This window comes from Spea bombifrons, chromosome 13, assembly GCF_027358695.1.
Source record: "Spea bombifrons isolate aSpeBom1 chromosome 13, aSpeBom1.2.pri, whole genome shotgun sequence".
In the NCBI taxonomy this organism is placed as follows: Eukaryota; Metazoa; Chordata; class Amphibia; order Anura; family Pelobatidae; genus Spea; species Spea bombifrons.
In genome coordinates this window covers 7,707,694-7,728,832 of record NC_071099.1, presented here as the reverse complement: position 1 = coordinate 7,728,832, position 21,139 = coordinate 7,707,694, and the positions used below count along the sequence as shown (strand labels likewise).

General features: G+C 43.0%; 1 protein-coding gene across 1 annotated transcript in view; it reads left to right on the top strand.

Moving 5' to 3' along the window:
* The window catches only part of CNTD1 (cyclin N-terminal domain containing 1), a 130,231-nt gene that overhangs the window by 59,961 nt on the left and 49,131 nt on the right, over positions 1-21,139 (top strand). The gene's annotated exons all lie outside the window — the stretch shown is intronic.

The following is a 21,139-nucleotide window of genomic DNA, read 5'->3' as shown; positions in this document are numbered from 1 at the left end:
TGTTATGTTTGTCTCAGTCAGCAGTCTAAAGGTATGTCCTTCTCTGTTGTGTGTTTAGATTTAATGTTTAGTTTCAGTTTATTAGTGATCAGTGGCGTCGCTACAGGGGGGCAAGGGGGGGCAATTGCCCCCCCTAGGTTATTCCTTGCCCCCCCTGTTGCCCCCCCGCCGAATTTGTAACCCCTTGACTGCTAACGACGGCATGATGCCGTCGCTAGCAGTCCCAGTCAGGTGCTAACGACGGCACCATGCCGTCACTAGCACTACCTTACCTTGATGGAGGTCTGTGGACCTCCATCACCACCTACCCCGGCGATCTGCCCCTCAAACTGAAGGGCATCACCGGAGCCACCCGATCTGCCCGGTGACGTCTCGCGCAATGACGCGATGACGTCACCGCGCAACTTTATTAACAACTGACAATTGTCAGTTAAAGAGGTATGGGGGAATGCTGCTTAGATGCCTGTATCTCAGGTATCTAAGCAGCTACATACTCCCAACATATACCATTGGAAAGGTAATCGCCTCGCCTTTCCAACGGTATATAGCTTGTGAAAACATAATAAAACATATTAAGTTAAAAAAATAAAAATGTAAAAAAAAATTATTTGGGGGTCTCTAAAGGCAGATAAAAAAGATCAAAATTGCCTAGAGACCTCCAAATTAAATTATTTAAACAAAGTAGTTTAACTTAAAAAAAAAAAAAAAGTTTAAGTATTCTAGCTAAATGATCACTGTGGTAGCCAATGTTACCACAGCGATCATATAGCTATAAAAAGTCACATTCCCTTTTTAAAAATGGCCGATACTAATTTTTAATCCTATGATCCCTTTGATCATGGGGTTAAATTTAGCCAACGGTAGAGGGAGGCAATTTTTGAAATCCTGATGAACTGCAAATATTATTAAAATCAGCCATTTAGCCTGTGCGGTACGTGAGTAACCATGTCATCCCTGGAGCGCCTTGCATTTTTACTGCAAAACTTATTTTTGCTGTAAAAGTGATTTTTTTTTCTCCCTTTACCATCATTTCTTTGGGATTGTAAGGGGAAAGAATGGTGTGTGCTTCTGTGAGTGAATGTATTTAAAGTATGGTGTGTGCTTCTGTGAGTGAATGTATGGAAAGAATGGTGTGTGCTTCTGCGAGTGAATGGAGATATGAAAGGCGTGTGAATGGTCAGTAATTAGGGTTGAAGCCTTGACGTGGCATTACTGCTCACGTAGGAAGTTAAATTATGGCACAAAAAGTACACATTTGCAAAAACGACATCCCTTGGCGCATCAAATGAGGGGCCGTATGTGTTTCTAGTACAAACCTGGAGTGTGCAAGACACAAATGAACATGTCGCTATGGATAGAAAAAACATATTTTCTAGCCAAAGCGACATATTCCATCATTATTTGTGCACTCAACTTTTGTCCTAGAAATACATGTAGTTTCTTAAAATGGATGAATTGTCTGAATGAGGGAGAGCATGAGTTAATATGTGGATGAATTGTCTGAATTAGGGAGAGCATGAGGTAATATGTGGATGAATTGTCTGAATTAGGGAGAGCATGAGTTAATATGTGGATGAATTGTCTGAATGAGGAAGAGCATGAGTTGATGTGATTGTGCGTATCATAGATGTATAATTGTGGAAGGGCAAAGATGGCACTAGCAGGATGTTTGAGCCTTGGGGACCAAGATGGCTCAGGCAGGGTGTATATGGGACAAAGATGGCAAATCGTATGTGTGTTATCTGGGTGCTGGCCAGGTTCTATGTGGGCAGTGTGGTTGGGGTGTGCAACCTGTGATCTATCCCTGTAATTTAGGGGGTTTTAAATATAACATTAATGCCGTGTTTTTATGTGAATTCCAATTGATCTATACCTGCAAAGCTGGGTTTCTGTGTTATTCTGTAGATCCATATCTGCTATGTTTCCATACATTATTTATGTATACCTGCAAATACAGGGTTTGTATGTCTTGTTCAGTTGATTAATACCTGCAATGCTGTTTCCATGTATTTATTTGATCTATACCTGTGATGCTACGTTTCATATATTATTATTGTATACCTGCAAATACAGGATTTGTATGTCTGATTCTGTTTATTTGATATATACCTTCAGTGCTGAGATCACAAGTGAATTTCAATTGATCTATACATGCAAAGCTGGGTTTGTGTGTTAATGTGTTGATCTATACCTGCTATCAGCAGCAGGGTCTAATATTTATATATATATCGGCAGCAGGGACTAATATTAATATATATATCGGCAACTGGGGCTAATATTAATATATTTGGGCAGCAGGGGCTAATATATATATATATATATATATATATATATATATTAGCAGCAGGATCTAATATTAGGCCCTTAAATCATTTAGTGCAAAAGTTAAGGTATTGTGTTGTTTAAAGGATTTCAAGGATTAGTCGTACTAAATTGTGGCTTCAGGCTTCCCATGTTGAATGATCAAGTATTGTATTGTCCAATAACAAAAGTATCATTCCATATGTTGTGATCGTGGCCTGTTTTATGCAAAATTATGCTAATATTTAAATACACAATTTAGACAAAACACATCTAACAATACAACAATAAATTTGATTCAGGAATACAGTTAAATTATGTAAAGACGAATACCAACAGATGTTATGATATATAATGATATACTTTATTAATACCTCTAGCGGTAAAAACAATATATCGAAAAAGGTTACCATAACAAAGTTACAGACAGTCAACAATTATATTCTAATAACATTGTAATAACATATGTACTTAACTTCAGAGAGTATCAGCATATCAAATGGCTCCTTTGGTGCTCAGTTTCCAAAATGGCTCTAGATACCAGGATCATATAGAAGACTTTAAAGGATTCTTTCAGTAGTAGTTTTCTAATTCTTAGTTACAATACTAGGCACTAAACTAGTCCTAGCTTCTTGGCGCTTAACTAGCCCAAGATGGAAGAGCAGCTTTCTATTTCATACTTTTCTCTGGCAAACTTTCACAGCTCCCTTAGCTTCTGCCATGCTACTTCCTTCTTGTCCTTCCAGTCTCCTCCCCTCCTCCCCCGTCTTCCTGCAGTTCCTGATATCCCATTGTTCCTGGTATAGCCCACATGGCTTTTCATGTAGGTAGCCATTATCTATGGTCTTACATAAACAATAGATGTACACATCACTCACTCTCTAGTGCTACCTGCTGGTAGAGGTAATGCACTTCTTAAACAATAGAAGTATAAACAATAGAACTAATTGATATTGTAATATATGCCACAGTTAGGGGAGTGGTTTATCCAAAGGGAGATACAGATGTTGCGTCTGTGACGTGAATCACTAATAATGGACGACGCAATCCATGTCCACAACATTCCACCTCTTGATTCACATCATATAGCAAGGATACATAAATGTATCTCTCCAGAAAATAATCCCCCCACTATGGCACTCATTTCACAGATATCTTGTACATACAAACATATAAAAACATAACAGTTATAATAACTCTAAATGTTATTCCCAAAAGATTGTCCAACTGAATCTTTCCCTCGTGTGACACTCCTCTTGATCTTGATCCTGTCAAGACAGCAATTCCAATAAAATCCCTGGAAGTGGAACTCCATGCTCCCATCTGCGTGAAGTGTCTTATCCCCAATAGAAAGCCAGGATCTTCTTAAAAAGGACACCAATCTGATAAAGAGAAAATAAGACACGGTGAAGCATCACACTTATCATTGCACTACAAATCATGCACAACAGTACATTTGCTGCCTTCCTGACTAAAGCCTAGTCCTCCATTAATATCATCTTCCTAGAACAGCATTATCCCTCGGTCATCCTTATACTACCAGGGCCGATTTGGATATCCAAACGGATTTCTAATCCAACTCAGTTCCTGGGGTTCTGAAAACAATACAACCCCCTTCCACAAAGCAAACATCAATGTTTCATTTCTTTACATCAACCCCTCATGTTTCATACTCTGACATCCTCTTCAACCCAAATTCCCACACTATAATATTTTGTAGTCAGTACTTTACTAAAGAATAATGGTTGCAAACCCTTTCCCACTCTCTATCACTACTTGGGACAGTACTCGAATGAGCTCTCCTAAAAACTCTTTGCACCACTCTACCATCCTAGTAGCTTTAGGTGGTAGGCAAGGGACCACTATATGCTTAGTGGTAATTGGATAATACAAAAGTCCATATATGCAAACGTTCATCTCTTTTGGTTCTTTTTTGAATTCTTTTAACAGTGTCTTCTTGCTGGATCCACAACAAGCCACAACTCTTCTGGCAATTCAATCCACCTCTAGGTCTTCAGTCTCCACAGCTGAACTGCCTAATCTGCCCTTTTTTTTTCTTTAGGGCTACTTTGTGCGGCCACCCTCTTCATGAGGAATCAACTACTCATTCTCTTTCTCTGAGTAAATTCACATGTTCTGTGAGCCATTTTTTAACAGGTTTGCAGCTGCAGGAGTACGAAATTACAATGTACTCTGTGACTGGCAACCTTGCTCGAGGTTTCTTCTTTGTATCTTTATAATCTGCCACTGTTAATTGTTCTTGCATTATGCTCAAATATACTCAGTCCATTGTGTCTTGATGCACTACCTGTATGTATACAATTTCTTCTTCCAGGCAGAGCCAACTTGTTTGTTCACTACTGGTGCAATGAGAATTAAAGAGAGAGCATTCGCTTATTCAATCCCAGCCTGCCACGTGTCTGCCTGTTTACATATACATTCATCTGCATTGACTTACTCTGAACCGCAGCACTCACTAATGGTGCTGCTGCATCCACATCCAGATCGTCAGCAGTCAACCCAGAGTCATCCAACTTTTAAAACAGGCAAGACAAACGTGTTAATAGAGCTGTCAGCTGGTCGAATATCTACCTCTTTTCTGTCCTCCAGGCTGTCGGTTCTGCACATGGCAAACCGGCATGGCTGGGGAAGAAACATTTACAGGTTTTACATGTTCCCTTAAATGGTTTTTACTAGGGACGCAAGAAAACAAACACTCCTCACTAATAGTTTCCTTACTGTCCCGTTTCATATGATTAACCCCTGACTTCTGACTTGCAAATTTGGAAAGAGTTAAAACACCTGCAGGGACTTCAATTGTCAAAGGGCTGTCCTGCAACACCTCTTTAGTTCCTGCCCCCCTTATCCATACCCCATTCTGTTTCCTTGCCTTATCCCTCCCCCCAGCAACCTGTTGGTACCGATCTCTAGTGGATACTGTTGCCACATGTAGCACTGGAAGCGCACCATCTTGTAATAATGGGGAGGTCATGGCCCTGTTAATCGTCCTGACATCTTTATCAATAGGTAGGGGTGGCTCTTCTAAATGTACATTGGTATGTATGTTTAAATGTGGAGAAGTCTTTGTCAGTGACCCGCTAATACTACAAGGGTTGTAAGCAACTTTGTGTGCCTGCCTAAGCCTTCTCACTACCGATTTCCACTTTTTAAACATCTCTGCGGTAGGAATACCATTTATCTCTTCTCTGGGTATACCATTCTGTAACAAGTCATGCCACATTTGCCTTCTAGTCATCCTACTCGGATTCCCATCCGACTTTTGCGCTGAAAACTTCACTCTAGACTTTTCTGCTATATAAACACTCTTAGTCTCTTTGGTTTCCATGTTTAACTCTTCTATCTCAGCAAATAGGGTGGTTACATGGTGTATTTTTCTATTGTTTCCCATTCCATAAAGCAAAGATAGCAGGGGAACTTTTAGATCTGGCGGTGCAGTCTTTAGAAGCTTTGACCGCATGCTAGCTGTAAAATCCTCCATATCAGGGCCTTCCCAATTACCCTTGTTCAATCCTGCAACACAACCCATAATCCTTACATGATTTATGGCATCCTTAATTGTTACCCATGGGGTCGATGGCTCAATATCTGAGTGTGATGGATAAACTTGTAATAAAGCATGGCGAACCATGTCTACCAATGAAAAGTTCTCCCGAATCTCTCTCACCCTCCGTAATGCCTGCATGAGCTGCAGATTCAGTGTCAGCTGCCCCATACTTATGGCTTCTCTTGCACTCAACAGCACACTGTCAGCTCCTCCATCCCACATGCGTAGTAACCATTCACCCACGTTTTCACCCACTTGCTGCCTATGTGTCTTAGCCAGCTCCATGAGCTCCATATGTGTGTAACTCTTTACCACTTCCTTCATCTCATCACGTGCACCATTTCTCCAACCATGCTCCCTATCTTGGTCGCAGTGTATTCTCCTTTTCTGCTGTTGTATAATGATAGGACAGGCCTGTCGCCGGTCCAGTTCATTATCATCTTCAGAAAATGACACATACGCATCATCGGATGACCGGAGAGTCTCTGCAGAATCCCATGTGGGATCTGCAACCATTGCTCGCACCTTACTTACAGGCTCTAGTTTTCTACATCTCTGCTCTTCTAGAGCAGCCACATGGCACGCATTACTACGCATACATTCTTTGGTCATAACTAAGGAATCTTTGACTTCCTGCAACTCTGTCTTCAATGCCTCATTTCTCTGCACCTCTCGGCTAAGGGCCTGCACAACTATCCAGCCAGTGGTGGCAGCGGCTTTCCGCTCTTTCTTGGAGTAAACTCCTAGGTCTAAACGTAATGCCTGCGCACCAAGTTCAGTACCAGCATCAGGATAGACTGGAGCTGCATATTTTATCAGTTCCTCAGCAATGGCTTTCCAACTACCAAATTCTGCCCATACAGGAATTGTTCCATATTTTGATCTTTCTTGCCCTGCTACAGCTGCTTTCTGTTTGAACATCTTTACACACTATTACAAGCGAGTTCTATGCACTAGACTCTGTACTGTAATATAGGGGTTATGCACTAGAGTTTAAATACAGAAACACATGGCTTTAGAGCACTAGAGCGTAAACATACAAATCTGTAACTTTATGCGATAAATGCACAGTAAATACACAGTATTCTTATTAATAATCTTGACTGTATCCTGCCGACTACGCCAATTGTTGTGATCGTGGCCTGTTTTATGCAAAATTATGCTAATATTTAAATACACAATTTAGACAAAACACATCTAACAATACAACAATAAATTTGATTCAGGAATACAGTTAAATTATGTAAAGACGAATACCAACAGATGTTATGATATATAATGATATACTTTATTAATACCTCTAGCGGTAAAAACAATATATCGAAAAAGGTTACCATAACAAAGTTACAGACAGTCAACAATTATATTCTAATAACATTGTAATAACATATGTACTTAACTTCAGAGAGTATCAGCATATCAAATGGCTCCTTTGGTGCTCAGTTTCCAAAATGGCTCTAGATACCAGGATCATATAGAAGACTTTAAAGGATTCTTTCAGTAGTAGTTTTCTAATTCTTAGTTACAATACTAGGCACTAAACTAGTCCTAGCTTCTTGGCGCTTAACTAGCCCAAGATGGAAGAGCAGCTTTCTATTTCATACTTTTCTCTGGCAAACTTTCACAGCTCCCTTAGCTTCTGCCATGCTACTTCCTTCTTGTCCTTCCAGTCTCCTCCCCTCCTCCCCCGTCTTCCTGCAGTTCCTGATATCCCATTGTTCCTGGTATAGCCCACATGGCTTTTCATGTAGGTAGCCATTATCTATGGTCTTACATAAACAATAGATGTACACATCACTCACTCTCTAGTGCTACCTGCTGGTAGAGGTAATGCACTTCTTAAACAATAGAAGTATAAACAATAGAACTAATTGATATTGTAATATATGCCACAGTTAGGGGAGTGGTTTATCCAAAGGGAGATACAGATGTTGCGTCTGTGACGTGAATCACTAATAATGGACGACGCAATCCATGTCCACAACATCATAGCACATTACTTTTGGCAATATATATATATATATGTGTGTGTGTGTTTTTTCAGTGGTATGATTTAATGGTGGAAATTATTAATGCCCCCCCAGTTTGATTGTGGTATCTTGTGTGCCCCCCCTATATATTGTTTCTAGAGTCGCCACTGTTAGTGATTCAGTAGACAGGGTTTAGTGCTAGGACCCACCAAATATTGGAGTGGGCTAAATCTCCAATTGTTATGATATAGTCCTAGGCTAGTCCTGCATTTGTGTGTCAGTCTTTTATGTGCCTTTGCCCTCTTTTCGCTGAATCATCTGAGGATCTCGGTTCCTCTCCCCATGTCCCAGTTAAGATATCCTATCCTTGCTTAAAGGAGAAGTGTCTGAGGATCTCGGCTCGTCATTCCATCCCTTGTGTTCCTTGTTCCCTGTCCTTTGTCCCGTGCTTGTATGCCTTGTCTGTTTATGTTTCTTGGTCGGTCTCCCTGTTCCTTGCTCTTTCCCCCTTGCTTGCTCTGCCCCCCTTGTTTGCTATGTTTCTGCTGTTACTCTGCATAGCTTCCCTACTCCCAGCCTGCAGCATCCTGCACATTCATCTGGAGAGCAATGTCTCATGCCTGCTCCAGGGTGCTTGCAGGATATCACTTTGTTTTGTTCTGGATAGCCTGAACACCATCTTACAGTCGTCTGTATGGACCCAGTCCCTGACAGTGGGACAGTGTCAAAAGCCTTACTGAAATCCAGATACACAATATCTGCTGCGCCCCCTTGATCAATTACTTTAGTCACCCAATAAAAAAAAACAGAAGAATAGTTTTGCATAATCTTTCTGAGGTAAACCCATGTTGCTTTTGATCTTGAAAGCCAATCCTATCCTCTCTGATAAATCCCCTTTCTGTATGTTTGGGGCATCCGGAAAAAAAGCTGTTTTGTTTTGAATCTAGGAGCCAGCTAAAAAAGTTAGGAGCCAGGATTTCTTTTTTAAGCTAACAAAGTTTTCTTTTCAACAACAAAAATTAATGATGTCCCAAGGGAATCCCCCCCCTTAAATATAGGTCCACTTTCCTCTAACCCCTATTTTTTTTTTACATTTTCACTATTTTTCCCGCTCTCCTTCGACATGACAATCCTCTCCTGTCACGAGGAACTCTTCTGTGAGCCCCGCCCCCTTGAGTATCACGTCTTCAATTAGCAGGACGAAGAGCCTCATAAAATTAAAGTGGCCAGCGTGCACACACAGCGGTCTTACCACCTCACGGTCACACTACATGAAAGTTGGTCTGCCAGCCCACCCGGTTCATGTGGTGTGGCCGCAAGGTAAGTGGTAAGACCGCTGTGTGCGCACGCCGGCAGCTTTAATTTTATTAGGTGGCCGGCTTGCGCACACTGTGCTGCACCGTGAGACGTCCCTGACCTAGGCGCCAAGACAAAATTCTCAGTCGCCATGGCAACCTGGGATTTGTCGAGCCCTAGTATAAGGCATATCTGGGAGGCAGTGTGACAAGCTTGGGCTCAGATGTGCATTAAAAACAAGACATTCATTTTTCTAAAAGTTTTTTTATTCTGCTCTTTGTTTTTCACCCAATTTATTCATTAAATTATTTTAAATAAACAAAAAAATATCATTTTTTTTAACCGATTAATCTAAAAAAAAAAAGAATCGCCCAGCCCTAGTAAAGTTCTCTCCTGTACATTGATCTGCTGAACCTCACTTCCAGCACACCTATCATAACTCACTCTCATTACTCCTATCACACCTCTAATCATACCTCATTCCAATCACACACCACTCCTACAACCCCGAGCCAGCACATCTAATGCCCATTTCACCCAGCCACAATACATCACAACTCACTCCTATCACATGCAGCCACCACACAGTCCAACTCACTCCTATCACACCCAGCCACCACACATCCCAATTCAATCCTATCACACCCAGCCACCACACATCCCAACTCACTCCTATCACACCCAGCCACCACACACAACTCACTCCTATCACACCCAGCCACTACACATCGCAACTCACTCCTATCATACCCAGGCATCACATATCAGACCCATCATCCCCAGCTATTACACATTACACCTCACTCCCATAACTCCCAGACAGCTTCTTTCTTCTTACATTGAGCAGAGCCAGAAACTCCAGAAGATGCAAAACGGGGTGGGCCAGATGAGTGGTAGCAGGCCAGGAACGGAAAGGAAGGGGCGTGTCAAGACAGACACTTGGGGGAGTGGCTGGTAGAATGAGAGAGTTGGTAGATGGCAAGATAGTCCCTCCCCTATCTCTCTCTTGGTGCTGGCTGCTGCAGGGGAAGCTCCGCCCTTTAAAGTAAGTCTGTTGCTGGTTCCTCATCACAAAAGCACGGCCACGGTGCGCACACACCGTGCTGCACCGACCGGCCCTGCTCACACGGGCCGCACGTTGGACGCCCCTGACCTAGTCGCCAGGAGAAAATTCTCAGTCGCCATGGCGACCTGACCTGGGATTTGTAGAGCCCTGTGGTAAAGCATCTTGAGACCATTCATATGTGGAGTGGCTTCTCAGCCAAAGAAGTGGGCTCACTCACAATTTTACCAAAGAACACAGCCAGGAATAAAGAATGGTACCAACACATTGTAATGATTGGATGAGGAGGAGCCAGGCAAACAGGAACCAGTAATAGCCAGGACAGAAGGAACCGAGAATCAGGTCTGGTAAAACCAGCAATGCGGGAAGCCGAACCAAATCCAGAAGAGTAGTCAAACAAGCCGAACACCAAAAGATCAGAGCACAGGAGCCAACAACTAATCGCTGCAACAACTAATCGATAAAACCGATAATAATCGATAATGAAAATCTTTGTCAACGAATTTCATTATCGATTAGTTGAATCGATTTTTCTAGATTATAAAATAAGGGGTTTTTTTCAGTGCAAATGCTCTGAAAAATACCCCTTGTTTTATAATCCATTTGTGACTCACAGCAGCAGTTACTACTTACCAGTCCCTCCCTGCAGTCACTGCCGATTGACTGCAAAGAGGGACAGGGAGAAAGAAAGGGGCGGGGCCAATTGGCAGTGACTGCCGTGGGAAAACAGGACGGGACCAAACTACCGATTCCTATAGCGTCCACATGGCTCAGGAACTCATCTAACTGTGAGTATAACATTAATATTTGGGCTGCTGAAAGTTTGGGGAGGTGGGGGTTAATTTAGGGGCAGTTATAGTTAATGGGGTGTTTAGGGTTAATTTAGGGGCATTTATAGTTAATGGGGTGTTTAGGGTTAATTTAGGGGCAGTTATGGTTAATGGGGTGTCTAGGGTTAAATTAGGGGCAGTTGTGGTTTATGGGGTGTTTAGGGTTAATTTAGGGGCAGTTGTGGTTGATGGGGTGTTTAGGGTTAATTTGGGGGCAGTTGTTGATGGGGTCTTCAGGGTTAATTTAGGGGCAGTTGTGGTTTATGGGGTGTTTAGGGTTAATTTAGGGGCAGCTGTGGTTGATGGGGTGTTTAGGGTTAATTTAGGGACAGTTGTGGTTGATGGGGTGTTTAGGGTTCATTTAGGGGCAGTTGTGGTTGATGGGGTCTTCAAGGTTAATTTAGGGGCAGTTGTGGTTGATGGGGTCTTCAGGGTTAATTTAAGGGTCGTTGTGGTTAATGGGGTCTTCAGGGTTAATTTAGGGGCAGGTGTGGTTGATGGGATCTTCAGGGTTAATTTAAGGGTAGTTGTGGTTGATGGGGTCTTCAGGGTTAATTTAGGGCCAGTTATAGTTAATGGGGTGTTTAGGGTTAATTTAGGGGCAGTTGTGGTTGATGGGGTCTTCAGGGTTAATTTAGGGGCAGTTGTGGTTGATGAGGTGTTTAGGGTTAATTTAGGGGCAGTTGTGGTTGATGGGGTGTTTAGGGTTAATTTAGGGGCAGTTGTGGTTGATGGGGTCTTCAGGGTTAATTTAGGGGCAGTTGTGGTTGATGGGGTCTTCAGGGTTAATTTAAGGGTAGTTGTGGTTGATGGGGTCTTCAGGGTTAATTTAGGGGCAGGTGTGGTTGATGGGGTCTTCAGGGTTAATTTAGGGGCAGTTGTGGTTGATGGGGTCTTCAGGATTAATTTAGGGGCAGTTATGGTTAATGGGGTCGTCTCTTCCGGATTAATTTGATACTGAGGACTGAGGGTTAATTTAATTAATTTAATAAAGCTAACTTAAGGTGCAGTTAGAGGTAAAGGTGGGCAAACTAAGTGGAATCTAAATCCTGGGGCAGTGAAGATTATTAATGTATTTACTTATAAAAGTATGGTGTCAGTGATATTCTCTGTAAGATTCAAATCTTTGAATCATTCGAATCTTTGAATCATTCGAATCATTCAAATCTTTGAATCATTCTAATCATTCGAATCTTTGGATCAGTCGAATCATTCGAATCTTTGAATCATTCGAATCTTTGAACGACCCTCTGACTCTGAGTCATCGTTCCTCTGTGAATTAATGAGCTGTAACCTGATCCCAGAGTCTGTGTCTGAGTGCTCTGCAGATTACTCACTCTAGGATCAGGTTACAACTGCATGATTCACAGACTGAACTACTACAACTGAATCGTTCAGTCTACTGAACCGATTCATCCGGATCACTGAAAAGAATCAGATCAAAAGAACGATTCGTTCATGATCCGGACATCACTAATGTATATGATGTATGAATAGGTTTGCCAAGTTGATTGGGACTAAAAGGCATCTGGTCATCCTGTCCAATGTCTTCTTTGAGACATCTTTGAAGCCAGTCAATTCTCTTTATCCCACGAGCCATATATTTTTGAAAACTAGTGCTGGTATTTTAACCCTTTCCACAAACTAATCCTACCACCTGCCCTTTTTAACACATAATGCACCTTAGGTGTACATTTATAGCTCCTCGTATATACCACTGCAAAACAACACCCCGATATTTATTCAGCAACATCTCATGAGTACAGTGATACCACCCCTATATAGGTTTGCTGTGTTGTTTGGGGCTGAAAGGACACATTTGGCTGACACATTTATTAACATCTGGTTACTCTGGTTACTCTGCCCTATTTGGGATATCTTTGAAGCTGGACAATTCAATTTACCCCATCAAACCATACATTTTTTGAAAACTGGACACCCAGGGTATTTCAGATGCTGGTATTTTAACTCTTTCCATTCCAGGATCTTTACAGGGCCAATTTAAAGAATTGTTCACAAAAAGCAACTTTTTTAATGTTTGGACATATATTCTTTGAACTGGGTGGTTCCACTTATGATGTCATGGTGACATCACTGGAGCCTTTGTTATTTTTAAATTGTGTTTGTTTTTTTATAACTATTTTTAAATGTTACATTTTTTAATTTCACTTAACTAATCACTGGGCTTCACTGACCTGCATGGTTGGCTGCAGTACCTTAACAGACCCTCTGCAATTGAACGGGGCCCCTGACTTTTTTGTGTTACTGAATGCCTCAATATCGAAGCACTTCAGCAACACTGGGTGAAAAAAAAACTTTTTTTTTAGCCACTGACATATTGTGGGTTTTTTTCACACAGATTGTACTTCAGGTACAGTGGCGTCTCCAGCTTTTATATTTAGGGGGGCACATGGGGCAGGACAGGGACCAAAGTAGGGGGGCAATTATAAAACGCTACACATACAATATATATATTGTATATACAATATACATAAGTTATGGTGGGTAAAGGTGATGGAAAGCACTTCCACTTAAAATTAAGGGGGTAGTAGAAGCATTATTAAACACTCATCTACAGACACCAGACAAGCCAGAAGGCTTGTTTTTCCCTCAGAAATGTCATGGTGCTGCCACAACCACAAGGGATTCTGGGTAGGTGCATTCAAATAAGGTCAACAATGCTCACCTTTTGCCTCTATATCCACTTTATACATGGATCCCTGGAAATTGCCCATTGCCCTTTAGACAAAACTCAAGTAAGAGGTGCAGTAGCCAGATCACCACTCATGGACAGCTGTTTCGTCCTTAATGGGACTTGTCAGCATGAGGTTGCTGACCTTATTTGCATGCGCTTACCCAAAATCCCTTGTGGTTGTGGCAGCACCATGAGATTTCTGAGGGAAAAGAAGCCTTCTGGCTTGTCTGGTGTCTATAGATGAGTGTTTAATAATGCTTCTACTACCCCCTTAATTTTAAGTGGAAGAGTTTTCTCAAGTATTAAGCCAGTATAACAACCTCATGCTGACGAGTCCCATTTTCTCACTATCTACCCCCTTTTCACTATCTACCCCCTCTCTCCCCCTTCTCACTATCTACCCCCTGTCTCCCCATTCTCACTATCTTTTCCTTTTTCCACCCTTTGTAGTTCACTTACCTTGCAAAAGTCCTGTGGTGTGAGCGCAAGGCCTCTGTCTGGCTGCTCTGCCGCAGTGAGCGCTGCTTCACCACTGAGCACCGGTATATGATGTCATATTCCGGCGCTCAGCATGAAATGCCGGCACTGCTATCCAGACAGAGGCCTTGCAAAGGAGAGTGTCAGGGTCCACGGAAAACCCCCCAGCGCAGTCACTCACCTGAGTACCCGCTGACTGTGGGTACCAGTTCCCACGCCGCCGCTCTCACCGCTCCTGCCACGATGCCGGTCTCAAAGAGCGCACGCGCGCGCCCCCACCTCTCCTTATTCACTCCTGAATGGAGAAGGCGGGGAACACACACCACCATCAGCACGTACAGGGGGACGGGCGACCTCTGGTGGTAGATTTAAAAATGAGCACTGAGAATCATTCAGTGCTCAGTTATTGTGCTGTTAAGAGCTACATTGTTGTTCTCTCCTGATTCCTGTTATTAACCCTTTGGCTATTGATACCGACTACGCTGCTATCTCCAGTCCTGACCCTTTGGCTATTGATACCGACTATACTGCTATCTCCAACCCTGACCCTTTGGCTATTGTTACCGACTACATTGCTGTCTCCTATCCTGACTCTCTGGCTATTGTTACCGGCTACGCTGTTGAACCTTTGGTTTGATTTGGACTTTGCTGGGTTTTCCTGCATATCGGGTTCCTCACCTTGATCCTGACAGAGAGTGAGGGGAGCTGAGCGGTTACTGAGTGACTGTTTGGTGCCCCTCTCTCTCCTCTGGATCAATCATGGCTGCACACAAAAAAAAGGCCTTTGAAATTAGGTAAACCTACCTTTAGGTATACATTTACAGCTCCTTGTATATGTCAAAACCTCAATATGTGTTCAGCAACATATTACGACTACAGTGATTCTCAGAGATACTACCTGTGCCATGCACTACACCTGAAAGGCAGCGGGAGATTAGGCAGCTAAATGCATGGCTGAAGTCTTGATGTAAGAAGGAGGGCTTTGGGTTTTTAGAACACTGGGTTGATCTTGCTTTGGGGTACGATCTCTATAGACATGATGGATTGCACCTAAATGCAAGAAGGTCCAATGTGCTTGGGGAGAGAATGGCTAGACGGTTGGAGGAGACTTTAAACTAGGAACGGGGCGGGCTAGAAAAGCTTACTTTGTGTATAGGAGTCATTAGCAGACTGGGGCAATTTAAATGGAGTCCAGGATAAATGGGATTATTTAAAAGTTGTATTTTTGAAGATAACAGAACATTGTATTAGGCTGGTCAGTAAGAGTAAGAGTCTGGTACTCCGCAGACGTGGCCGAAATCATAAAAGGCAAGAAGTTAGCCTTTAGTAGATACAAAAATACCCAAAGTGAGGAAGATAGACAGATCTATAAAATTAGGCAGAAAGAAGCAAAGAAAAATATAAGAGCTGTCAAATCACATGCAGAAGAGCAAATTGAAGGAGATAAAACATTTTTTTTAAATGAGAAAAGGAAAGTAAAATAAGGATTAATTAGAGTAAAACCAAAGGGAATGTATGTAGAAGAGGATAAAGGTCTAGCTGACTGCCTCAATGAATATTTCTGTTCAGTTTTTACAAATGAAAATGAAGGAATGGGACCTCAGTTAGGAAAAAAGACTAAGTCATTTTGAATATGTCAGTTTATCGAGGCAAAGGTTCTACTTCTGCTATCTAAAGTAAAGACAAATAAGTCGATGGGGCCTGATGGGATACACCCCAAGTTATTAAAAGAGCTTGGTGGTGTACTAGCAAAACCATTAAGTGATTTAATGAACAATTCATTGGTAACAGGAGTCATCCCAGGGGATTGGAAATTAGTGAATGGACACAACATTCACAAAAAAGGCAGTAGGGAAGAGTCAGACAACTACAGGCCAGTTAGTCTTACATCTGTAGTGGGGAAATGAATGGAAACAATGTTAAAGGACAGGGTTTCAAGATCAAAAACAACATGGGTTTACCTCAGGAAGATCATGCCAAACGAATCCTATTGATTTTTTTGATTGGATGACTAAAGTAATTGATCAAGGTGGTGCAGTAGACATTGCGTATCTGGATTTCAGTGTGCCACTGTGCCACATAGAAGACTTATAAATAAACTGCAATCTCTGAGTTTAGATCCCAATGTTGTTGAATGGATTGGGGAGTGGCTGAGTGACAGACAACAGAGAGTTGTAGTCAATGGAGTATATTCAGAGCAAGGTCTTGTTACCAGTGGGATACCTCGGGGATCTGTAATCGGACCCAGAGCCGGCCCGACAATGGAGCCGAGTGGGGCTACCGCTCCAGGCGGCACTTTTGAAGGGGCGGCACTTTGCCGCCCCAAGCCCTTTTTTTTTTTTTTTAAGTGAAAGAGAGAGAAAGGGGCGCCGAATGGTTTTCGCTTACCAAGCTGTCAGTACCCGCTCGGCGCCCCTCTCTCCTCTGCGGCGAGTCTCCCTGTTCGGTCTCGGTGCCGAACAGGGAGTCTCGCCGCAGGACTGCTGAAAGGTAAGTACAAGGGGGGGCGGCCGGGATGGCGGGAGAGTTAAGGGTAGTTAAGGGGGGGGGCGGCATTTTAAAATTCGCCCCAGGCGGCATTTTGCCTTGAGCCGGCCCTGATTGGACCCATTCTCTTTAATATTTTAATTAGTGATATTGCCGATGGTCTTGATGGAAAGGTATGTCTATTTGCTGACGACACAAACATTTGCAACAGGGTTGATGTTCCTGGAGGGAGAAGCCAAATGCCAAATGATTTAGGTAAACTGGAAAAATGGTCAGAGCTGTGGCAACTGGCATTTAATGTGGATAAATGCAAATTAATGCATATAGGGCATAAAAACCCAAGGGCAGGGTATAGAATATTTGATACTGTTCTAACCTCAACGTGCAAGTAAAGGGGTTTAGGGGTAATTATTTCTGAGGATTTAAAGGTAGGTAGACAATGCAGTAGATCAGCAGGTAATGCTAGCAGAATGGAGAGGTATTAGCAGTAGAAAGAGGGAAGTGCTCATGCTGTTGTACAGATCACTGGTGAGACCTCACTTGCAGTATTGTGTACAGTACTGGAGACCGTATCTCCAGAAGGATATAGATATGTTGGAGAAAGTTCAGAGAAGTGCTACTAAAATGGTTCATGGATTAAAGGATAAACCTTACCAGGACAGGTTAAAGGATCTTAACATATATAGCCTGGAAGAAAGACGTGACAGGGGGATATGATAGAAACATGGTAGTGGGCAGGGGCGTAACTAGACGCCTCAGGGCCCGGGAGCGAGAATCTGTTAAGGGCCCCCCCACCCCCCAAAAAAAACATGATTTTTACCCAACAATTTTTTTTCAACAAATTCAGTTTACATATTGAATCATATCTGTAAAAAAATCAAAGAAAAAGGGGCACATGTACAAAGGGCATAATCCAGGGGTGTCCAAGTTTTTTCTGCAGTGGGCCACTTCATCAGAATTGTATACGTGCGCGGGCCGCTCTCATTTTTCACTGTGACAAAAAATATGGCCTTTAATAAAATATGCATATTAAAATAAAGTAAAATGACAGAAAACCTTTACTCTTCCTCTCACTGATTTCTGGGCCTAGAAAGTTTTGCGACTACAAATTCAGGATTCCCTAGATTTATTCTAGGGATGAACTAAAATGAAAATTCTGGACCAAAACATTCAGGGTTCACTTAGCCAAAATCGAAAATGGCCCCACCTTTAAAAATAATAATAAAAACTCACATTTTTAATAAAAGTAGGTAACACACAACTGGACAAAATTAGCAATATGACTTGGCAACCAGTAAATGCTGGCAACCCAGGCAACCAGTAAATGCTGGTACCTAGGCATGATGGGACTGTGCTCGCTGTGATTGCTGTTAGCAATCACACTCCTATCATGTCAAGTCAGCCAGTACATGCTGGTACAGGGTGGCTGTAAGTGATGTGCAGACCCCATACTGCTGGCAGCATCACTACACAAGGGGGGCAGCTAGCTAGGTTTCAGCATGTACTGGCTGACTTGGCATGATAGGAGTGTGATTGCTAACAGTAGTCACAGTCCCATCATGCCTAGGTTCCAGCACTTACACATCCATCCAGTAAATGCTGGAACCTAGGCATGATGGGACTGTGATTGCTGTTAGCAATCACACTCCTATCATGCCAAGTCAGCCAATACACGCTGGTACAGGGTGGCTGTAAGTGATGTGCAGACCCCATACTGCTGGCAGCATCAATACACAAGGGGGGCAGCTAGCCAGGTTTCAGCATGTACTGGCTGACTTGGCATGATAGGAGTGTGATTGCTAACAGCAATCACAGTCCCATCATGCCTAGGTTCCAGCACTTACACATCCATCCAGTAAATGCTGGAACCTAGGCATTATGGGACTGTGATTGCTGTTAGCAATAACACTCCTATCATGCCAAGTCAGCCAGTACATGCTGGTACAGGGTGGCTGTAAGTGCAGACCCCATACTGCTGGCAGCATCAATACACAAGGGGGGCAGCTGGCCAGGTTTTTAGCATGTACTGGCTGACTTGGCATGATAGGAGTGTGATTGCTAACAGCAATCACAGTCCCATCATGCCTAGGTTCCAGCACTTACACATCCATGCTATCACACACACACACTCATTTATTCATATAATCATTCATTCACAGATTAATTCCCTCAATCACACACACTCATTCAAACACCCTCCCCACCCCCTTACCTGCACTGCAGCTCCTCGATGCCGCTTACAGACTTCAGCAGGGGGCGCGGCCTCCCTCTGCCTTCTCTGCTAAAGCACAGAGGAAGTAGGATGTCACGTGAACTCTGCTTCCTCTGTGCAGTCCAGAAGACCCTCCCACAAGTAAGTAGCAGGGCTTGAGGTGCGGCTCGCGTAAGATCGGTTGCCCTGGCTGCCGATCTTACGCGGGTCGCACCTCGAGGTCTCGCGGGCCGCATTTGGCCCGCGGGCCGCATGTTGGACGCCCCTGCCTTATTTAAAAAAAAAAACTGAAAAAAGATTTCGGGCGGCCCCTTGGCTTGGGCCCCCCTGCCGCCGGGTCCCGATTTCGGGCGGCCCCTTGGCTTGGGCCCCCCTGCCGCCGGGGCCCGGTCGCAGTCGCGACCCCTGCGACCCCGGTAGTTCCACCACTGGTAGTGGGCGCATGGAATAGCCTTCCAGCAGAAGTGGTAGATGTTAATACAGTAAAGACATTTAAGCAAACATGGGATAGGCATATGACCAAGCTAGATATAGGATAAGGGCAGGTACTAAGGAAAGTACTCAGAGGTTGGGCAGACTGGATGGGCCTAATGGTTCTTTCTATGTTTCTGTTTCAAATAGAGGTATTTTAACACATTTCATGCACTAATTCTACCACCAGCCCTTGTCAAAGTAATTTATGTTGTATTTTTTTCACACAAATTGTACATAAGGTATAAATGTACAGCTCATGGTAGTGCCACTGCCAAACAGTTCCCCAATGTGTGTTCTGCAACATCTCCTGAGTACAATGATACCACCTATGCATGGGTTTGTCAGGTTGTTTGGGAGGTAACAGGCCACATTTGGGAAGTGCATATTGCATATTTTTTTATTTGGTACTCGGACATCTGGTCAGCCTGCCTCCATGTAATATTTAGGACGTCTTTGAAGCCGGCCAATTCAATTTGCCCCCATCAAACCATATTTTCTTTTAAAACTAGACATCCCAGTATATTTCAAATGGTGGTATTTTAACGTTTTTCATGCACTAATTCTACCACCAGCCTTTGTCAAAGTTTGCGGTAGTCATTTTATGTCTGATTCTTTTAACTCACACTGTACTTCAGGTATATGACAGCACTGTTTAAGCTGAGGAGATAAGGGCCCCTGTTGCAGTTTTAGGTGTTCTTAAATGGCTCAACATCAAGTCATTACAGCAACACCGTTTACGCAAAGAAAGCAATCTTTAATTTAATGCCAGGCACATTACTGATCGTTAACTGACTGGCATGTCATTGATCATTACGGGGTTAATGAAGCAATCATTTAGGCATGCAGCTTCCCACAGTTGCAACATAACTCCACACATTCCAAACAACACTCTTTTTTAGCGGAATAGTTAAAAGCATGGCTTTAATTACACATTTTATGTGAATTATAGTAATTGAAAGCTAACTTGTGAACATTTTCTTTTGTCAATAAACACACAATTGTTACACTTAAGACCGTAGAATACAGTGGTGCACTCATACCCACTAAATCTAAGTTATTAGAAAACTTAACTAATCAGGGGAGAAAAGCAGAATAGAGTGACGCAGGATGTTTTTTGGTTATCAGATATCTCAGTAGTAAACATTTCTAGTTGTTAATTTAGGAAATCTGAATCTGATGTAAATTCCAGCCCTGACAAATAACTCAAGGGGTATACGTCCGTATAGCTTGTAAATGAAGAACAATGTTGGTGGAAATTACCGTATTGGCTCGATTATAGGCTGCACCCGAATATAGGCCGAAACCCTAAAAGTTAGGTGCTTTTTTAAAGAAAAAAATGTTCTTAGTAAAAAAAACACTTAGTGGAATAGATATGCTGCCACTCTGCCCACCCCTGAGATATGCTGCCACTCTGCCCGCAAGATGTGCCCCCCACTAGATATTCTGCCACTCTGTTCCACCCCTGAGATATATTGCGACTCTGCCCCCAAGATGTGCCTCCTAGACTTACCAGTGCAGACTCCCCGGGGTCTTGCGTATACAACTTCCGGGGCCGGCACTTCCCCGTGGGAATTCCCGGCAAGGGATATTGTTAAAGCACATCGAGCAGACGTGCCGGCAGCGGAGGTTGTTTATGCGCATCGCCGCAGCCGGTGAACGTCTGCATCATGCCCTTAGACAACCTCCCGTGCCTGCACTCCCCCCATGGGAAGTGCTGGCAGGGGAGGCTGTCTCAGAGTATCGGAGAGTAGGATGCAGGTCCCCTGCAG